The sequence below is a fragment of the Heptranchias perlo genome, chromosome 32 (genome assembly GCF_035084215.1).
Source record: "Heptranchias perlo isolate sHepPer1 chromosome 32, sHepPer1.hap1, whole genome shotgun sequence".
Classification (NCBI taxonomy): Eukaryota; Metazoa; Chordata; class Chondrichthyes; order Hexanchiformes; family Hexanchidae; genus Heptranchias; species Heptranchias perlo.
The window spans coordinates 2,628,325-2,649,561 of record NC_090356.1 but is presented as its reverse complement, the minus strand read 5'-3'; the positions used below and the strand labels follow the sequence as shown (position 1 = coordinate 2,649,561).

Below are 21,237 nucleotides of genomic sequence, written 5' to 3'. Positions count from 1 at the left end.
GGGAGCCCTAAAACGTGATCTACACTGTTTGATCTCACTCTTGTTTGCAGCTGGTTCAGCAGAGTTTGGTCAACATTCTATGAAGAGACTGGGCAGATCAAAAAATTGAGGGTCCCTGCTGTGTTGGATTTGTTGTATACAGGTAGCAAATCATTAAACCAAGATGAGGAATAATCACATTTCTGAGCCTGGTGGGATGAACAGTAACCCTTCAAACTGGACACTGTCACCGAGAACCCAAGTTAACAGTCTGGTTGGAAGTGGCCCAACTCCAGCTCCCCCTCCCCAAGGCAGTCACCATGGGACAGTCTGGAGCACAAGTACTGAGTACCCCGGCCTGAAGCGAGAGTCCCGTCTCAAAGAGAATATTCAAACAAACCCACAGTGCTGATCTGTGAGCAATGGTTCGGGCCCCAGAGAGCGTTACAGTGGCTCTTCCATTGCACCTACCTGGGCTGCATTCTCAGGCCTAATTGAAGCTACTGGGCACCCTGAAACGACCCTGCCTCAGCAGCATCTGCAAGGTAGTGCTTTTGGAAATGTAACTTTATTTTATTCATCATTATCTGCAGTCTTTCAACAAAATGACATTGTCTCTTTAAGGATGCAGTCATGCATTTTCCCTTTAAATTCAATAATGATCGGCTAAACAAAGAGCTCCCAATTGTCCTTTTATGGGTCCATTATGCATTGTACGGTCTGTATATGGGACCAGTAGTCACCCTGAGCCACACTTCACTCTGTAACCCTTTTCCAGACTCTCCCTCCTCCACTTTCCCCTCAGTCGCTGTTTAATTAAAGGCTGATTATAGAGCGGAGAGCCGCTGAGACCCGGAGCTCCGTCCCCAGGTGCGAGTCCCCATCGGCAGATAAATTACAGAGCAAGTGCAAATAAGTGGAGTTTACATCCAACCGGGTTCAAAACCCTTGGAGCCGCCGCCAAATCCCCGCACTGCCAGACTGTAATGAAGTGGCCGGTGCTAAGCCATGCAAAAAATGGGCAGGTTAACTGGGAAATAACAGAGCATTTCACAGAGCTATTAACATTCCTCTGTTCCACGGGCTCGGAGATCCGCAATACATTCACCACAGTGAGAAAAAGAGTTTGCAAAAGTCAGCTCCTTGTACACAGAGCGGCCTCGGGTATTAAACTGGCCCAGAAACAGACAACACCTGAAAGTAGGATTGGGGTTCCTTGGGGACGGGCTGGGGAATGGGGTTGTGGGGATGAGGTTCGGGTGGTGGATCGCGGGGTGGGGATGGGGTTCCGGGGTTTGGGGGTGGCAATGGGGTTCTGAGAGGGGTGGGAATTAGGTTCTGGCGGGGGGGGGGGGTCGCGGCTTCGGTGGGAATGGAGTATTGGGGGGATGGGGTTCCGGTGGGGATAGGGTTCTGGGGGGGGGGTGAGGATGGAGTTCAGGGGGCGGGAGGGAATGAGGGTCTGGGAAGGGGTTCCGGGGGAGGGTGTCTGGGAATGGGGTTCCGGGGGAGGGCTTCTGGGAAAGGGATTCCGGGGAGGGGGTTTTGGGAATGGGGTTCTGAGGGAGAGGGACTGGGAATTGGGTTCTGGGGGAGAAGGGCTGGGAATTGGGTTCTGGGGAGGGGGGCTGGGAATGGGGTTCAGGGCAAGAGGGGCTGAGAATGGGGTTCGGGGACGAGAGGCTGGGAATGAGGAGGGGGGTCTGGGAATGGGGAATGGAGTTCTGGTGGGACGGAGGCTGGGAATAGGGTTCTGGGGGGCTGGGGATGCGGTCGTGGGGGGTGGGCAATGGGGAATGGGGTTCGGGGTGGCTGGGAATGGGGTTTTGAGGAGGGAGTTGGGAATGGGGTCGGGGACAGGGCTGGGAATGAGGCTCGGTGGGGGGGGGGCTAGGAATGAAGTTCCAGGGGGTGCTGAGAATGGGGTTCCGGGGTGTGGGGTAGGGATGGGGTTCTGAGGGGGCTGGGGATGGGGCTGTGGGGGATTGGGGATGGGGTTGTGTGGGGAATGGGTGGACTGGAGATGGGGTTCTGGGAGGGGATGGGTTTTCGGGGAGGGGGTGGGATGGGGTTGTGGAGGGGGGTGGACTGGGGATGGGGGATGGGGTTCCAGGGTGGGACTGGACTGGGGATTGGGTTCTGATGGAGGGGGATGGGGTTCTGGGGGGCTGGGGATGGGGTTGTGGGGGGAGGGGTGGACTGGGGATGGGGTTCCAGGGGTGTGGTGTGGACTGGGGTTGGGGTTCCAGTGGGGGGGTTGGACTGGGGTTGGAGTTCCGGGGGGGGGGGTTGTGTGGGCTGGGGTTGGGTTCCGGGGGTGTGGTGTGTACTGGGGTTGGGGTTCCGGTGGGAGGGGTGGACTGGGGATGGGTTTCTGGGGGGAGGGGTGGACTGGGGATGGGGTTCTGGGGAGGGGGGTGTGGACTGGGGATGTGGTTCTTGGGGGGGGGTGGACTGTGGATGGGGTTCTGGGGGTGTGGTGTGGACTGGGGTTGGGGTTCCAGAGGTGTGGTGTGGACTGGGGAGGGGGTGTGGACTGGGGATGGGGTTCCGAGGGGGAGGGGTTGTGGACTGGGGATGGGGTTCTGGGGGGAGGGGTGGACTGTGGATGGGGTACTGGGGGGTGGGGTGTGGACTGGGGATGGGGTTCTGGGGGGTGGGGTGTGGACTGGGGATGGGGTTCTGGGGGGTGGGGTGTGGACTGGGGATGGGGTTCCAGGGGTGCGGTGTGGACTGGGGTTGGGTTCCGGGGGGAGGGGATGTGGACTGGGGATGGAGTTCGGGGGGGGGGGTGGACTGTGGATGGGGTTCTGGGGTGTGGGGTGTGGACTGTGGATGGGGTTCTGGGGGGTGTGGTGTGGACTGGGGTTGGGTTCCGGGGGGAGGGGGTGTGGACTGGGGATGGGGTTCTGGCGGTGTGGTCTGGACTGGGGTTGGGTTCCGGGATGGGGGGGTGGACTTGGGATGGGGTTCTGGGGGGGGGGGGTGGACTGGGATTGGGTTCCGGGGGGGAGGGGGTGTGAACTGGGGATGGGGTTCAGATGGTTCTCGGGTTGTGGGAGGAGGGGGGAGTGCTGACTGGGACCTGGCTGTATTTTTACAAAATTCAATATTATTCAATATTAGAAGTTTCTAGCAACAAATCTTTGTTAATGTGAGTTTGAAAGCTCACGTTAATAAAGTGGGGATAAGGAAAGGTTAGAACGGGGAGCGGGACGGGCCGAGCAGGAGCCGGATCCCGAGAGCGGGCTGTCAGGGAGACTTCCCGGGACACCGTCTCCCTTTCGTTTCTAAAAGTCCTTACACTATTTCACCCGATCTCACGCTGATTTCAGGCAATTCTGCAGCTTTCTGCGGTATTTACTGTTAAACTGACTTGTGAACCAGCCCGGGACGCCACGGTTCAAACCTATTCTTATTTTAAAGTGTCGTGGACCTGGGGTTGGAGTGTTAAACAGATCGAAGTGGACTAGGTGTGGATTGGTTGATTAAAACACGGCGGCACTGGCTCTGCTTCGAATTTATATCGAATTTACAGCGCAGAAACAGGCCATTCGGCCCAACAGATCCATGCCAGACTCCACACGAGTCTCCTCCCTCCCTTACTTCATCTCACCCTATCAGCATATTCTTCTATTCCTTTCTCCCTCATGTGTTTATCGAGCTTCCCCTTAAATCCATCGACACTATTCACCTCAACTACTCCTTGTGGGAGTGAGTTCCACATTCTCACCACTCTCTGGGGAAAGAAGTTTCTCCTAAATTCCCTATTGGATTTATTAGTGATTATCTTATATTTATGACCCCTAGTTCTGGTCTCCCCCACAAGTGGAAACATTTTCTCTACATCTACCCTATCAAACCCCTTCATAATCTTAAAGACCTCTATCAGGTCACCCCTCAGTCTTCTCTTTTCTAGAGAAAAGAGCCCCAGCCTGTTCAATCTTTCCTAATAATTTAACCCGTCCGGGATTGTCCCATTATATTCAACTGACAAAAATCTGGTTAATAAATTAAACCCACTGAGTTAGTTAACTAAAAATCACAACTCGTCCTCCAATTGTGGAGAGTTCGTTCCATTCGATTCTTAAACAAACGTAAATTTCAGGACGAGTTCATTAGAAACCATTTCAAACTCTAAGTTGTTAACATAGAATTTATTCTTCGATGTTATGTTTATTTTTTTAAAAAAAGGTTTTAAAAATATTGGTTCCGACTCTCTGATAACTCGAGCTAAAATGGGGTTAGTGATGGCCGAAACCGAACCATCACGGTTCAATCTATCCCTCCTTTGATTGTATGAGTTTGTCACAGAGGATGAGAATATATAGAGTTAGAGAGAGACAGGCGGATGGAGCAGTGGGAAGATTGAATTCTCCACGACTGTTAAATAATATTCTCTCCACAGGTTCTGACTGAGTTTCCATCATTTTCTGCCCTTGTTTGATTTCCAGTATTTTCAGTTGTTTCCTGGTTTTTTTATTTTGAAATGAATCCCTTGAATCCGGGATCCCCGGTCTCGCGTACCCAGGTGCAAACTTCTTTCGAATTGTTAATAAATTATAAAACTGCATTTCAGACAAGTGCGTTTTAGGGATCGAGGGGTGTAAAGGGAGGAGGTAGCTGCTTCACTTCACCGCATTATCGATATTGGAAACTACCAACCAGTTATATCCAAATATAAAACGCAATCTGCGGACTTGTGTTTGTGTGGGGAATGAGCTGGACTCGCAGGCTCCGAGTGGATGATGCATGTGTCTCAGGAGGAGCGTTTTACTCCGGCGAGTCCTCGCCGCTTTCTCCTTTGTACAATCACCATCTTTTGTTAGATAATCAGCCGCCTGATGGGATGAGGAATAGATAAAGATTCTTGGCATCTGGCGGCTAAAATGAAAGGGGGATTAGGTATCGGCCGCTGCACACTCCATGGCACAAGGAGCTGCTATTCCCCCATTCAGGACACCATTCATTATACACAACTCTCCCTGTTTGGTTACATCTCCCCGAGATGTTCGTATTTCTAAATTCGTTGGACAAAAAAGTAAGTAACCCCATGCTGTACGTGAGAGAAAGTTCCTTTTAACATCTTCAATTACTGGGAACCTTAAAGAGATAGTCCTAACCCCTCCTCGCTCCATCATTAAATTACCGCAGTAAAACAAACACACACAGACCTCGCTTTAATGGTTTAATCTATAAAATTAAAAGAAGGGTTTATTACAATTTCCAGCGTTAAAGAACACTGGATTTCGTGTGGCCAGTGATAAAGTTCGATGATTGCTGCAGAGCCAGGATGGTTTCGACGTTGTGTAGAACTGAGATAGTCCCGACAGTGTGTAGAACTGAGATAGTCCACACAGTGTGTAGAACTGAGATAGTCCCTACAGTGTGTAGAACTGGGATAATCCATACAGTGTGTAGAACTGGGATAGTCCCTACAGTGTGTAGAATTCAGAAAATCCCAATAGCGTACAGAGAACTGGGAAAGTCTCTACAGTGTGCAGAATTGGTATAGTTCATACAATGTCCAGAACTGAGATAGTCCCTACAGTATATACAACTGGGATGGTTCCTACAGTGCACAGAACAGGGATCATACCGACAGTGTGCAGAACTGGACGGTCCCTACAATGTGTAGAATTTTGATAGTCCCTACAGTATATCGAATTGGGTAGTCTCTATATTGTATGCAATTGGGAAAGTGCCTACAGTGTGTAGAACTGAGATAGTCCCTACAATGTGTAGAACTGAGATAGTCCCTACAGTGTGTAGAACTGAGATAGTCCCTACAGTGTGTAGAACTGGGATAGACCCTACAGTGTGTAGAACTGAGATAGTCCACACAGTGTGTAGAACTGAGATAGTCCCTACAGTGTGTAGAACTGAGATAGTCCCTACAGTGTGTAGATCTGGGATAGTCCCTACAATGTGTAGAACTGGGATAATCCATACAGTGTGTAGAACTGGGATAGTCCCTACAGTGAGTAGAACTGGGATAGTCCATACAGTGTGTAGAACTGAGATAGTCCCTACGGTGTGTAGAACTGGGATAGTCCCTAAAGTGTGTAGAACTGAGATAGTCCATACAGTGTGTAGAACTGAGATCGTGCCTACAGTGTGTAGAACTGAGATAGTCCATACAGTGTGTAGAACTGAGATAGTCCCTACAGTGTGTAGAACTGAGATAGTCCATACAGTGTGTAGAACTGAGATAGTCCCTACAGTGTGTAGAACTGAGATCGTGCCTACAGTGTGTAGAACTGAGATAGTCCCTACAGTGTGTAGAACTGAGATAGTCCATACAGTGTGTAGAACTGAGATAGTCCCTACAGTGTGTAGAACTGGGATAGTCCCTACAGTGTGTAGAACTGAGATAGTCCATACAGTGTGTAGAACTGAGATCGTGCCTACAGTGTGTAGAACTGAGATAGTCCCTACAGTGTGTAGAACTGGGATAGTCCCTACAGTGTGTAGAACTGGGATAGTCCCTACAGTGTGTAGAACTGGGATAGTCCCTACAGTGTGTAGAACTGGGATAGTCCCTACAGTGTGTAGAACTGGGATAGTCCCTACAGTGTGTAGAACTGGGATAGTCCCTACAGTGTGTAGAACTGGGATAGTCCCTACAGTGTGTAGAACTGGGATAGTCCCTACAGTGTGTAGAACTGGGATAGTCCCTACAGTGTGTAGAACTGGGATAGTCCCTACAGTGTGTAGAAGCGGGATAGTCCCTACAGTGTGTAGAACTGGGATAGTCCCTACAGTAAAATTTAACTGGGATAGTCCCTACTTTGTGTAGAACTGGGATAGTCCCTCACATATTTTGAACCTGGATAGTCGATACAGTATGTAGGACACGGATAGCTCCTACAGTGCACAGAACTGGGATAGTCCTTATAGTAAGCAGAATTGAGATAGACCCTATAGTATTTAGAACTGGGATAGACCCTACAGTGTGTATAACTGGGATAGTCCCTCACGTAGTTCGAATTGGGATAGTCCATACAGTATGTAGAACCCGGATAGCTCCAAAAGTGCATAGAACTGGGATAGTCCCTAATTTGTGCGGAACTGAGATCGACCCTATAGTATTTAGAACTGGGATAGACCATACAGTGTGTATAACTGGGATAGTCCCTACTGTAAATAGAACTGGGATAGTCCCTATAGTATATAGAGCTCAGATAGTCCCTACAGTATGTAGAACTCACAGTGTTCTTACAATGCATAGAACACAGGTAGTCCATACAGTAAGTAGAACTCGGATAGCTGCTACAGTGCATCGAACTGAGATAGACCCGACAGTGTGTAGAACTGGGATAGTCCCTACAGTATGTAGAACTGGGACAGTCCCTACAGTGTGTAGAACTGAGATAGTCCTTACAGTGTGTAGAACTGGGACAGTCCCTACAGTGTGTAGAATTGAGATTGTCCCTACAGTAAGTAGAACTGGGATAGTCCCTACGGTGTGTAGAACTGAGATAGTACCTACGGTGTGTAGAACTGAGATAGTCCCTACAGTGTGTAGAACTGAGATAGTCCATACAGTGTGTAGAACTGAGATAGTCCCTACAGTAAGTAGAACTGGGATAGTCCCTACAGTGTGTATAACTGGGATAGTCCCTACAGTGTGTAGAACTGGGACGATCCCTACAGTGTGTAGAATTGAGATAGTCCCTACAGTGTGTATAACTGGGATAGTCCCTACAGTGCTTAGAACTGAGATAGTCCCTACAGTGCTTAGAACTGAGATAGTCCCTACAGCGTGTAGAACTGAGATAGTCCCTACAGTGCGTAGAACTGAGATAGTCCCTACAGTGTGTAGAACTGGGACGATCCCTACAGTGCTTAGAACTGAGATAGTCCCTACAGTGCGTAGAACTGAGATAGTCCCTACAGTGCTTAGAACTGAGATAGTCCCTACAGTGCGTAGAACTGGGATAGACCCTACAGTGCTTAGAACTGAGATAGTCCCTACAGTGCGTAGAACTGAGATAGTCCCCACAGTGCTTAGAACTGAGATAGTCCCTACAGTGCGTAGAACTGAGATAGTCCCTACACAGTGTGTAGAACTGGGACGATCCCTACAGTGTGTAGAATTGAGATAGTCCCTACAGTGCTTAGAACTGAGATAGTCCCTACAGTGCGTAGAACTGAGATAGTCCCTACAGTGTGTAGAACTGAGATAGTCCCTACAGTGTGTAGAACTGAGATAGTCCCTACAGTGTGTATAACTGGGATAGTCCCTACAGTGTGTAGAACTGGGACGATCCCTACAGTGTGTAGAATTGAGATAGTCCCTTACGTATTTTGAACTGGGATAGTCCATACAGTCATAGAGTCATAGAGTCATAGAGTCATACAGCACGGATAGAGGCCCTTCGGCCCATCGTGTCCGCGCCGGCCATCAAGCCCTGTCTACTCTAATCCCATATTCCAGCATTTGGTCCGTAGCCTTGTATGCTATGGCATTTCAAGTGCTCATCTAAATGCTTCTTGAATGTTGTGAGGGTTCCTGCCTCCACAACCCTTTCAGGCAGTGAGTTCCAGACTCCAACCACCCTCTGGGTGAAAAAGTTCTTTCTCAAATCCCCTCTAAACCTCCCGCCTTTTACCTTGATTCTATGTCCCCTTGTTATAGAACCCTCAACGAAGGGAAAAAGCTCCTTAGTATCCATCCTATCTGTGCCCCTCATAATTTTGTACACCTCAATCATGTCCCCCCTCAGCCTCCTCTGCTCCAAGGAAAACAAACCCAATCTTCCCAGTCTCTCTTCATAGCTGAAGCGCTCCAGCCCTGGTAACATCCTGGTGAATCTCCTCTGCACCCTCTCCAAAGCGATCACATCCTTCCTGTAGTGTGGCGACCAGAACTGCACACAGTACTCCAGCTGTGGCCTAACCAGTGTTTTATACAGCTCCATCATAACCTCCTTGTTCTTATATTCTATGCCTCGGCTAATAAAGGCAAGTATCCCATATGCCTTCTGTACCACCTTATCTACCTGTTCCGCCGCCTTCAGGGATCTGTGAACTTGCACACCAAGATCCCTCTGACCCTCTGTCTTGCCTAGGGTCCTCCCATTCATTGTGTATTCCCTTGCCTTGTTAGTCCCTCAAAAGTGCATCACCTCGCACTTTTCCGGGTTAAATTCCATTTGCCACTCTTCCGCCCATCTGACCAACCCATCTATATCGTCCTGCAGACTGAGGCTATCCTCCTTGCTATTTACCACCCTACCAATTTTTGTATCATCAGTGAACTTACTGATCATACCTTTTACATTCATATCCAAGTCGTTAATGTAGACCACAAACAGCAAGGGACCCAGCACCGATCCCTGTGGTACCCCACTGGCCACAGGCTTCCAGTCACAAAAACAACCTTCGACCATCACCCTCTGCCTTCTGCCACTAAGCCAGTTTTGTATCCAAAGTGCCAAGGCACCCTGGATTCCATGGGCTCGTACCTTCTTGACCAGTCTCCTGTGGGGGACTTTATCGAAGGCCTTACTGAAATCCATGTATACCACATCCACTGCGTTACCCTCATCCACACGCCTAGTCACCTCCTCAAAAAATTCAATCAAATTAGTCAGACATGATCTTCCCTTGACAAAGCCATGTTGACTATCCCTGATTAATCCTTGCTTCTCCAAGTGGAGACTAATTTTGTCCTTCAGAATTTTTTCCAATAATTTTCCTACCACTGATGTTAGGCTCACTGGCCTGTAGTTCCCCGGTTTTTCCCTACTCCCCTTCTTGAATAATGGTACTACATTAGCGGTTCTCCAGTCCTCTGGCACATCCCCTGTGGCCAGAGAGGTTCTGAATATATGTGTTAGAGCCCCCGCAATCTCCTCCTTTGCCTCACACAGTAGCCTGGGATACATTTCGTCCGGGCCTGGGGATTTATCCATTTTTAGGCCTGCTAAAACCGCCAATACCTCCTCCCGCTCGATGTTAATATGTTCGAGTATATCACAGTCCCCCTGCCGTATTTCTATGTCTACATCGTCCTTCTCCATAGTGAAAACAGATGCAAAAAATTCATTTAGAACCCCTCCTACATCTGCCGGCTCCACACACAGATTGCCATTTTTGTCCCTAATGGGCCCTATTTTTTCCCTAGTCATCCTCTTACCCTAAATATACTTATAAAACATCTTAGGATTTTCCTTTATTTTGCTCACCAGTGTTATTTCATGGCCCCTCCTTGATCTCCTAATTTCTTTTTTAAGTATCCCCCTGCACTTTTTGTACTCCTCTAGGGCTTCCTCCGTCTTTAGCCTTTTGTATCTGCCAAAAGCCCTCCTTTTTTTCCTAATCCATTCTCGTATATCCCCTGACATCCAAGGTTCCCTGGAGTTCTTGGAACCACCCTTGACCTTTACGGGAACATGTTGCCATTGTATGGTCTCAATCTCCCTTCTGAAAGACTCCCATTGCTCCGATGCGGATTTTCCTACAAGCAGCTGATCCCAGTCCATTTTGGCCAGATCCTGCCTTATCCTATTAAAATCGGCCTTCCCCCAATTTAGAACCTTTATTTCCGGCCCCTCCCTATCCTTTTCCATGACCACCTTAAATCTCACCGAATTATGGTCACTGTCACCAAAGTGCTCACCTACTAGCACTTCTTCCACTTGGCCGGCCACATTCCCTAGAATTAGGTCCAGTACCGCCCCCTCTCTTGTAGGACTTTCTACATGCTGGCTCAAAAAGCTCTCCTGGATGCACGTTAAGAATTTTGTACCCTCTAAGCCTTTTACACTCTGAGTATCCCAGTTAATATTGGGGAATTGAGATTGTCCCTACAGTATGTAGAACTGGGATAGTCCCTACAGTGTGTAGAACTGAGATAGTCCCTACAGTGTGTAGAACTGGGATAGTCCCTACAGTGTGTAGAACTGAGATAGTCCCTACAATGTGTAGAACTGAGATAGTCCCTACAGTGTGTAGAACTGGGACGATCCCTACAGTGTGTAGAATTGAGATAGTCCCTACAGTGTGTAGAACTGAGATAGTCCCTACAATGTGTAGAACTGAGATAGTCCCTACAGTGTGTAGAACTGAGATAGTCCCTACAGTGTGTAGAACTGAGATAGTCCCTACAATGTGTAGAACTGAGATAGTCCCTACAGTGTGTAGAACTGAGATAGTCCCTACAGTGTGTAGAACTGAGATAGTCCCTACAGTGTGTAGAACTGAGATAGTCCCTACAATGTGTAGAACTGAGATAGTCCCTACGGCGTGTAGAACTGAGATAGTCCCTACAGTATGTAGAACTGAGATAGTCCCTACAGTATGTAGAACTGAGATAGTCCCTACAGTATTTTGAACTGGGATAGTCCATACAGTATGTAAAATCCGGATAGCTCCTACAGTGCATCGAAGAGGGATAGTCCCTACAGTGTACAGAACTGATATAGACCCTATAGTATTTAGAGCTGGGATAGACCATACAGTGTGTAGAACTGAGATAGTCCCTACAGTGTGTAGAATTGAGATAGTCCCCACAGTGTGTAGAACTGAGATAGTCCCTACAGTGTGTAGAACTGAGACAGTCCCTACAGTAAATAGAACTAGGATAGTCCCTATAGTATATAGAACAGGGATTGTTCCTACAGTGTGTAGAACTGGGATAGTCCCAACAGTGTGTAGAACTGGGATAGTCCCTACAGTAAAATTTAACTGTGATAGTCCATACAGTATGTAGAACTCGGATAGCTCCTACAGTGCATAGAACTCGTATAGTCCCAACAGTATATAGAACTGGGATAGTCCCTACAGTATATTGAACTGGGATAGACCCTACAGTGTGTAGAACTGAGATAGTACCTACTGCAAATAGAACTGGGATCGTCCCTATAGTATCTCCAGCTCAGATAGTCCCTACAGTGTGTAGAACTCGTATTGTTTCTACAATGTATAGAACTCAGATAGTCCGTACAGTTTGTAGAACTCGGATAGCTCCTACAGTGCATAGAACTGGGATAGTCCCTACAGTGCATAGAACTGGGTTAGTCCCTACCATGTATAGAACTGAGATAGTCCATACAGTGTGTAGAACTGGGAGAGTCCCTGCAGTGTGTAGAACTGGGATAGTCCCTACAGTAACATTTAACTGGGTTAGTCCCTGCAGTGTGTAGTACTGGGATAGTCCCTTAAGTATATTGAACTGGGATAGACCCTACAGTGTGTAGAACTGAGATAGTCCCTACAGTAACTAGAACTGGGATCGTCCCTATAGTACATAGAACAGGGATTGTTCCTACTGTGTGTGCAACTGAGATAGTACTTACATTGTGTAGAACTGGGATAGGTCCTACAGTGTGTAGCACTGGGTCGGTACCTACAGTATATAGAACTGGGGTAGTCCCTACAGTGTGTAGAACTGGGGTAGTCCCTACAGTAAAATTAACTGGGGTAGTCCCTCTTGTGTGTAGAACTGAGATAACCCTTCAGTATGTGGAAGTGGGATAGTCCCTACAGTGTGTAGAACTGAGATAGTCCCTTAAGTATATTGAACTGTGATAGTCCATACAGTATGTAGAACTCGGATAGCTCCTACAGTGCATAGAAGTCGGATAGCCCCAACAGTATATAGAACTGGGATAGTCCCTACAGTAAAATTTAACTGGGATAGTCCCGACAGTGTGTATAACTGAGATAGTACCTACTGCAAATAGAACTGGGATCGTCCCTATAGTATATAGAGCAGGTACCCGGGCTCTTGGGCAGTCGTTGCCTCGTTTAGGTTAACATTGAGTAGTCCCTACAGTGTGTTGAACTCGTATTGTTCCTACAATGTATAGAACTCAGATAGTCCGTACAGTGTGTAGAACTCGGATAGCCCCTACAGTGCATAGAACTGAGATAGTCCCTACAGTGCGTAGAACTGAGATAGTCCCTATAGTGTGTAGAACTGGGATAGTCCCTACAGTGTGTAGAACTGGGATAGTCCCTACAGTGTGTAGAACTGGGATAGTCCCTACAGTGTGTAGAACTGAGATAGTCCCGACAGTACGTAGAACTGGGATAGTCCCTACAGTGCGTAGAACTGGGATAGTCCCGACAGTACGTAGAACTGGGATAGTCCCTACAGTGTGTAGAACTGAGATAGTCCCGACAGTACGTAGAACTGGGATAGTCCCTACAGTGCGTAGAACTGGGATAGTCCCGACAGTACGTAGAACTGGGATAGTCCCTACAGTGTGTAGAACTGAGATAGTCCCTACAGTGTGTAGTACTGGGATAGTCCCTACAGTGTGTAGAACTGAGATAGTCCCGACAGTGTGTAGAACTCGTATTGTTTCTACAATGTATAGAACTCAGATAGTCCGTACAGTTTGTAGAACTCGGATAGCTCCTACAGTGCATAGAACTGGGATAGTCCCTACAGTGCATAGAACTGGGTTAGTCCCTACCATGTATAGAACTGAGATAGTCCATACAGTGTGTAGAACTCGGATAGCCCCTACAGTGCGTAGAACTGAGATAGTCCCTACAGTGTATAGAACTGAGATAGTCGCTACAGTAAAATTTATCTGGGTTAGTCCCTGCAGTGTGTAGTACTGGGATAGTCCCTTAAGTATATTGAACTGGGATAGACCCTTCAATGTGTATAACTGAGATAGTCCCTACTGCAAATAGAACTGGGATAGTCCCTATAGTACATAGAGCTCAGATAGTCCATACAGTGTGTAGAACTCGGATAGCTCCTACAGTGCATAGAACTGTGATAGTCCCTACAGTGTGTCGAACTGAGATAGTCCATACAGTGTGTAGAACTCGGATAGCTCCTACAGTGCATAGAACTGTGATAGTCCCTACAGTGTGTAGAACTGAGATAGTCCCTACAATGTGTAGAACTGGGATAATCCATACAGTGTGTAGAACTGAGATAGTCCCTACAGTGTGTAGAACTGGGATAATCCATACAGTGTGTAGAACTGGGATAGTCCCTACAATGTGTAGAACTGGGATAATCCATACAGTGTGTAGAATTGAGATAGTCCCTACAGTGTGTAGAACTGGGATAATCCATACAGTGTGTAGAACTGAGATAGTCCCTACAGTGTGTAGAACTGAGATAGTCCATACAGTGTGTAGAACTGAGATAGTCCCTACAGTGTGTAGAACTGAGATAGTCCATACAGTGTGTAGAACTGAGATAGTCCCTACAGTGTGTAGAACTGAGATAGTCCATACAGTGTGTAGAACTGAGATAGTCCATACAGTGTGTAGAACTGAGATAGTCCCTACAGTATGTTGCTGTTGAGAGATTGTAGCTGATAGATGAACGTAGAGCTGGGATTTCGGTTCCGTAGAGATAGAAATGTTGTGTTTTAATTCCAGGGGTTTTCAGATGGATTGCTTTAATCAAGGTTCTGTCTGACTGGCTCTCTTGCTGAGACAGAGCGAGGCTTTGGGCTGCTTGACTGTGCATTTAGTGCTGGGGAATCGCCCGCTGCGACAGCGCATTCATCTTGTTGGGTAATTCAGGCGGCTGGGGTTTGGGATCGGGTCTGGTGTATTCTATAGGGACAAGCAGGCATGGACTAGAAGGAGAGAAGTTGCAAATGGCATTTCCCAATGCTGCATCTTAACCCCATACTGCCATATAACCAGTGCCCATCATCGAAAGCGCCTGGATCAGCATTTCCTGAACAAGAATGCGATGAAGGGGAGTGGAGGAGAGGGGGGGGGGGGGGGGGAAGGAGAGGGGATTAATCCTCATTCTCTTCACTTTTCCATATTATAGCTCAATGTTAACCTAAACGAGGCAACGACTGCCCAAGAGCCCGGGTACCTGCGATGGATTTTCCGCTTTCCCCGGACAGCGTATTACTCAATTGTTCCAACTATAATTTTGTCTCTTGCAATTTACAGGCAAATTATTTACACTGAATTTACAGCACAGAAACAGGCCACTCGGCCCAACTGCTCCATGCTGGTGTTTATGCTCCACACGAGCCTCCTCCTTCTTCATCTCACCCTATTCGGCGCTTGTCTCCGCCATAATCAAGTGAGGAGGTGAATGTTTTCAGGACAATTTACAGGAGATGGGAGTTCTCTCGAGGTGATGAGTTGGATATTTGGAGGTCTCGCCGTGAACTGCGACCATTCAAAAAAACACAAACCCTTCGCCCGTGATCCGGGTGTTAGATCAAGCGCTCATTCCACCCTCCATGAAGCATTTGGCCTCACCTATTTCTATGGTCTTTAAGGTATATTTAATCTATTATAATATTTTTCAATAAAAACTTTGTAAAATCTTTACCGTGAATTCTATTTTGTTTTTTCACTCCGAATATTATTTAGAGAATGAGCCCGTGTCCCGCCCGGTCTCACCTTGGACAGAGTGCAGTTCATGTTCCATTAGTTGATTTAAACGAGCTTCCACTTATTGCCTGTAGCCCACAGAGAGGGACAGCGTGTCACATGTTGGCTATTAATTAACATGCTTGATGTATGAGGTAACTAATTAATAAACCCCTCTCCCGACCCGGGACATTCATCGCTGTTAACCATCCTGACAACGAGATTTTCTATCTGCCCCTGTTCTAGCCATTCTCCTTAATCCCGTTCTAGATTTTAGCCCGTTCCCGGTCCTTGTGTCTCCGTACCCAACACAACAGACCTGCTACCTTCATTCAAACCCCAAGAGATGGTTTCTGTTTATTGCAGCGTTTCTCTATCTTTCTCTGTTTTCATTGCTTTTCAAAAAGAAATTTTCCCCGAGATGGGGGCGTTAGCAGAGAGGCCTCTCCCTTAGGGTGGGGGAGCTGTGAGCTGGATCTGTACAGGAACCCCAGTGAGGCGTCCATCAAAGTTCAGGAGTGTTTTTCAATCCGAGTTCTTGCGCGCAGTGAATATTCATCAATAGGACGCACGGGGTTTAAATGGTTAAACAGTAAAGTTTTTCTCTCATTTCTTCCACTCGAGATCTCCCCCTACCCCCCCCCCCCCCCCCCCCCCATTACACTGGCGGGGACACTTTCATCTGCGGTCTGTGCCTCTCAACAAAGAGCTTAGGCCAGGCGCAAAGGGCTAAAGCAGCCGGCGGCTCCAAGGGCCACAGAGTCCGGTAAACATAATTTCATCAAAATCAGGTCAGGGTCAGGGAAAGTTCTGTTACACATTGTAACTGTGGATAGTGTAAAAACTCCGGAGTACTGAGTGCAGCAGTGTTGTGACTGTAGTGAGTGCAGCAGGATTGAGAGAGTGGTGAGTGCAGCAGGATTGAGAGAGTGGTGAGTGCAGTAGGATTGAGAGAGTGGTGAGTGCAGTAGGATTGAGAGAGTGGTGAGTGCAGTAGGATTGAGAGAGTGGTGAGTGCAGTAGGAGTGAGAGAGTGGTGAGTGCCGCAGGATTGAGAGAGTGGTGAGTGCAGTAGGAGTGAGAGAGTGGTGAGTGCAGTAGGATTGAGAGAGTGGTGAGTGCAGTAGGATTGAGAGAGTGGTGAGTGCAGTAGGATTGAGAGAGTGGTGAGTGCAGTAGGAGTGAGAGAGTGGTGAGTGCAGTAGGATTGAGAGAGTGGTGAGTGCAGTAGGATTGAGAGAGTGGTGAGTGCAGTAGGATTGAGAGAGTGGTGAGTGCAGTAGGATTGAGAGAGTGGTGAGTGCAGTAGGAGTGAGAGAGTGGTGAGTGCAGCAGGATTGAGAGAGTGGTGAGTGCAGTAGGATTGAGAGAGTGGTGAGTGCCGCAGGATTGAGAGAGTGGTGAGTGCAGTAGGAGTGAGAGAGTGGTGAGTGCAGTAGGATTGAGAGAGTGGTGAGTGCAGTAGGAGTGAGAGAGTGGTGAGTGCAGTAGGATTGAGAGAGTGGTGAGTGCAGTAGGATTGAGAGAGTGGTGAGTGCAGTAGGAGTGAGAGAGTGGTGAGTGCAGTAGGAGTGAGAGAGTGGTGAGTGCAGTAGGAGTGAGAGAGTGGTGAGTGCAGTAGGATTGAGAGAGTGGTGAGTGCAGTAGGATTGAGAGAGTGGTGAGTGCAGCAGGATTGAGAGAGTGGTGAGTGCAGTAGGATTGAGAGAGTGGTGAGTGCAGCAGGATTGAGAGAGTGGTGAGTGCAGTAGGATTGAGAGAGTGGTGAGTGCCGCAGGATTGAGAGAGTGGTGAGTGCAGTAGGAGTGAGAGAGTGGTGAGTGCAGTAGGAGTGAGAGAGTGGTGAGTGCAGTAGTATTGAGAGAGTGGTGAGTGCAGTAGGAGTGAGAGAGTGGTGAGTGCAGTAGGATTGTGAATGTGAGAGACTTCAAGAAACAAGTGCCCACTGTGGCTGCAGTCGAGAGTCTTTAATTAAATCTACCAGCGGGGATTTCTGGCCTTTCCTTGTACCGTATTGTAACGCCGGGTATCATTTAAAGACCCTTTATTTCTCTTCCCCTCCCCCAGACAACCTTTCAAAGCGGCGTCTCAGCATTAGTCGAGTCCGCAACGCTTCTGGGAGATGGTGCAGTTAGTTGGAAGTTGGGTTCGGGCTCTGCTGTAAATCCGGTTCCTCCACCTCGGTCACAGCCGACTCCTTAACTATTAAATTAACTCTTCGTTTCTTTTAAACCTTGCTCGAACACTCGTCAAGTTTTGGGCTGAACTGTCAGTGGTGTATCCGCAGGGACAGGGAGCAGCATTTTGAGGTGTTGTGCTGAAACGTTTCCCCGTGGGGTGATGTAACTATTTGGAATGAGATTGCTGATATCTCTCTATATATAAAGTGTATTTCACTTTCCAAGAGGAAAACACATCACTATAACACAAGTCTGGTGTAAGATACACGGTGCACAGACATGCCATTATGTAGCGCCTTTTCTTGAGTTACCAACATTAAAAGATCCTAGAATCATACAGCACGGAAGGAGGCCATTCGGTCCATTGTGCCTGTGCTGGCCCTTTGAAAGAGCTATCCAATTAGTCCCACTTTCCTGCTCTTTCCCCATCGCCCTGCACATTTTTCCTTTTCAAGTATTTATCCAATTCACTTTTGAGAGTTAAAGATATTTTAAGTGAGCTTATAACTGGCTCAACCTACACCCCCTCCCAACAAAAAACAGCAAGGTTTGATAAAGATGCACTAAATATTGTCTCAAAGTAATCGGTCGAGATTGGGCCTCAGTGTTGGCTCCTGGCTGAGTTGTGGATGAGTGGAGCGGCTGGTTTCAGCTATTGGGGGTGGGATTAATGAATGGCTATTCCATGTAATATTATTTACAGGTAGTGCGGGTCTCCTGAGGGCTGGCGAGGTTGGCTTTGAATCTATTTACTCGGCATTAAAGCTGAGGGCGTTTAGACGGCGGGGACCCTTCAGTTCTGGGGGCGGGTCACTCCATGAATTAGCCCCAAAGCTCGGCAGGCATTATGTGGCACTGCGGGGTGCCTGTGTGTCAGAGATCCGGGGCTTCGGAGCCGCATTTCTCGATGGTCCAAAATACAATTTAATTTAATTGAAAGAAGGAGACCTGGTCTGGAAAGTACCGAATAAATAACTGGAAATAAATCCCTAACAGCCTCAAATCATTGAAGTGCCGTACACTGAAATCTGTTGGCTCACTGAAGATTGTATCCGAGGAACTGGGCTCCTGGCTCCTGGCTCCTCACCCCTCTCTGGGCTCCTCAGCCCTCCCTCTCTGGGCTCCTCACCCCTCGTTCTCTGTTTTGCGGCCCAGCGCTCTTTGGGTTCTTGCCCCCTGCCTCAGTGTTTCGTTCCCCGGCACCGTGTTGATTTTAATGCACTGTCCATGTCTTCAGCCTCAGAGTCAAGGCGAGGAGACCGGACCAGTGAACTCGGCGCTTCCACCGAGAATCCGTTGAAAAATTCAGCATGAAAATTTGCCAAGAAACTTTCAACACACACACCGCCAAACTCAGACTGACACATACACCCCCACACTTACACAGACACAGATACACAGACACACCCACACTCAGCCTGACACATACACCCCCACACTTACACACACAGATACACAGACACACCCAAACTCAGCCTGACACATACACCCAACACACATACACAGACACAGATACACAGACACACCCACACTCAGCCTGACACATACACCCCCACACTTACACATACACAGACACAGATACACACATACCGCCACACTCAGACTGACACATACACCCCCACACTTACACACACAGATACACAGACACACCCAAACTCAGCCTGACACATACACCCCCACACATACACAGACACAGATACACATACACTTATATAGACACACACACACAGAGACACACACACACACACTCCCCTCCCCCACGCACACAGACACACGTGTAAATTCTCCGGCTGAATTGCCCTGTATAAAACAAGGAGTCCCCATCCCCTTTACAATGAACGCTCGTAAATGTTTTCAGAGAACGGTTGCCGACTGCTGGAGGGTCACAATGACCGATCTCTTTTCATTCCTCTCAATTTTTTACACAAATTAAAGTTACAGTAAGTACATCTCACGGCGTCTCGGAGGAGAGGTCAATATATCTCCAAAGATCAGCGGTCATATAGTAGCAGAGATTAGCTCGACGGGAGATAAGTTCAAACAAACACAGATAATAAAATGCACTTTGGGCTGATCTTTTACAACCTGCTCCCCGTGTCCATACACTCGCGTATATCAGAGTCCCAGATTATTGGATCTTTCATTCACGGTTCATTATTTGTGCTCGTCTGCTCTGAAATCCTGGCTATAAACAGCCCCTCCAGTGATCCCAGTGTAATAAGAGGGACCCAGCAGCTCACTGGTTTTTCCTAAACTAATCCTTTACACTTGACACTAGCGCAAAGTTTACAGAGATTAAACGAATTTAACCTCCGTTTGCTATCGCTTTACGAAATCACTGTAAGAGATCAAAGGTGCAGTTTTGGGGCAGAGTCCTGACCATAATCTCTCTGCACCAATTACTATTTGGAACAGCCCAAACCGCCAGCAATTCCGACCCTTTTCTTTTAAATCCATCTGTTGATTTAAAACAGAAACTAATGTAATCCAGCCCAGGGTAGGGAAATAAACTCTGTCTGCAAGAGCCCCACATGAAACAAATTTGCGTAAACTCGGGTCCCAGCAAACCACAACACCACAATTGTCCCGAATTTGGCCTCCAATTGGCAAACCAATTCAGAGAGGCTGCGGGGCGGCTGATGTGGGAAATTGAAAAATGTCACACTGGTCATAAGTGTTTGATGGGACAGTGTAGAGGGAGCTTTACTCTGTATCTAACCCGTGCTGTACCTGCCCCGGGAGTGTTTGATGGGACAGTGTAGAGGGAGCTTTACTCTGTGTCTAACCCGTGCTGTACCTGCCCTGGGAGTGTTTGATGGGACAGTGTAGAGGGAGCTTTACTCTGTATCTACCCCGTGCTGTACCTGCCCCGGGAGTGTTTGATGGGACAGTGTAGAGGGAGCTTTACTCTGTATCTAACCCGTGCTGTACCTGCCCCGGGAGTGTTTGATGGGACAGTGTAGAGGGAGCTTTACTCTGTATCTAACCCGTGCTGTACCTGTCCTGGGAGTGTTTGATGGGACAGTGTAGAGGGAGCTTTACTCTGCATCTAACCCTGTACCTGCCCTGGGAGTGTTTGATGGGACAGTGTAGAGGGAGCTTTACTCTGTATCTACCCCGTGCTGTACCTGCCCTGGGAGTGTTTGATATCTGACACTAGGTATCTGAAATAGAACGAGTTCCGGTCCCAGCACTAACATCCTTCACTTGATTAACTGCGAGTAAAGGTGGGGAAGTTATAGACCGATGCGGCAGGGACGCGGCACAGTTCTGATGTCCTTTCAATAACACTAGAACTCTGGGCTGAAGTGGGTGCTGCCAAGGGACGCTCTGAATTTCGGCAGCGCTGCTCCCGGAGGTAATGGAACACTTTCCGGGCTTGACGTGCGGTCTGACTGCGGTTCGTGTGGAGCTAATTCCTTCTAACTTTATTTCCACATCGGACCTTTTATTGTTATTCAGGAAGTGTGAGCACGGGCTGGGTTAAAACCTTCACTTTTCAAGCAGCCGCTGAAAGCTGCGCCTGGCCGGGTATCGTGGTACTCGGCCAATGCTGACCGCTGGCATTACTTTAACCCGGGCACTGGTGCCGAACTCACACCTGGTGTGTAAAGGCTTCAATAAAGGAGTTGAATCCCAGGCCAGAGATGCACCAGGCCCCTCAGACATCCCAATATAAGCCCTGCCAACTGGGCAGCCAATTCGAATAAATTTGGAGCCAATGACCGTATTAAATTAATATTTTAAGATT

General features: G+C 48.0%; 1 protein-coding gene across 2 annotated transcripts in view; it reads right to left on the bottom strand.

Moving 5' to 3' along the window:
* Positions 1–21,237, bottom strand: part of LOC137300922 (paired box protein Pax-7) — a 132,855-nt gene that overhangs the window by 99,011 nt on the left and 12,607 nt on the right. The gene's annotated exons all lie outside the window — the stretch shown is intronic.